The following is a 1,497-nucleotide window of genomic DNA, read 5'->3' as shown; positions in this document are numbered from 1 at the left end:
ATCGATCACAAGTGCAGTATGGAGTACCTCAAGGCTCAGTACTAGGGCCGTTACTCTTCACGCTTTACATGTTACCCTTGGGAGATATCATCAGGAAACATGGTGTTAGCTTTCACTGTTATGCTGATGATACTCAGCTCTATATTTCTTCGCGGCCCGGCGAAACATACCAATTTGAAAACGAATGTATCTTTTTTATATAAAAAATATATCTAAATTACGACCTATGCTCTCAATGTCAAATGCAGAAATGTTAATCCATGCGTTTATGACCTCAAGGTTAGATTATTGTAATGCTTTATTGGGTGGTTGCTCTGTACGCTTAATAAACAAACTCCAGCTGGTCCAAAATGCAGCAGCTAGAGTTCTTACTAGAACCAGGAAGTATGACCATATTAGCCCGGTTCTGTCAACACTGCACTGGCTACCTATTAAACATCGTATAGATTTTAAAATCCTGCTAATTACTTATAAAGCCCTGAATGGTTTAGCACCTCAGTATTGGAACAAGATCTTACTGCATTATAGTCCTCCACGTCTGCTGCGTTCTCAAAACTCTGGCAATTTGATAATACCTAGAATATCAAAATCAACTGTGGGCGGCAGATCCTTTTCCTATTTAGTGCCCAAACTCTGGAATAACCTACCTAACATTGTTCGGGAGGCAGACACACTCTATCAGTTTAAATCTAGATTAAGTTTCAAGTTCAAGTTTAATTTACTTATATAACACCATTAAAACAGCAGCAGCTGACCAATGTGCTTTACAGCGTCAAATAAAATAAATACAAGCAAAACAATAAAAAAATATCACAGATAAAATCAGAGACAAATTATCAACAGGAAATCAAAAGAAAATCAGAACAACAACAGAAGCTGACTTAAAAATTAATCATCAAGGGACATTAAAAGCAATGGAAAAATAATGAGTTTTAAGCAAAGATTTAAAAATCTGTATTGTAGGAGCAGATCTAATATGAACTGGTAAATTGTTCCAGAGTTTAGGACCCGTGACAGCAAAGGCACGTTCACCTCTTTGTTTAAGTCTGGCTCTGGGAACATTGAGCAATCTATGACTACCGGATCGAAGAGCTCGAGAAGTGTTATGTGGAGATAGAAGCTCAGATAGATATGGGGGGGCTAAGTTGTTTAGGGACTTAAAAACAAAAACTAGGGTTTTGAACTCCACTCTAAACCAGACAGGCAGCCAATGCAATGATGCTAACACAAGTGTAATGTGAGTGGATTTACGGAGGCCCAATAAAAGTTTTGCTGACGCATTTTGGACCAACTGGAGACGGGCCAGGGAAGTAGTGTTCATTCCACAATAAAGTGAGTTACAGTCGTCTAACCATGATGATATAAAAACATGGATTACTCTTTCAAAAACTCTTTAATTTTGGAAAGAAGACGGAGATGAAAAAAACAGGATCTAACCACTGAGTTTACTTGTTTGTCTAGTTTCAGCTCATTATCAAGCAAAACGCCTAAGTTTTT

Source organism: Sinocyclocheilus grahami, unplaced genomic scaffold, assembly GCF_001515645.1.
Source record: "Sinocyclocheilus grahami isolate Dianchi unplaced genomic scaffold, SAMN03320097.WGS_v1.1 scaffold1713.1, whole genome shotgun sequence".
NCBI classification, from domain to species: Eukaryota; Metazoa; Chordata; class Actinopteri; order Cypriniformes; family Cyprinidae; genus Sinocyclocheilus; species Sinocyclocheilus grahami.
Note: the sequence above shows the minus strand (reverse complement) of the source record.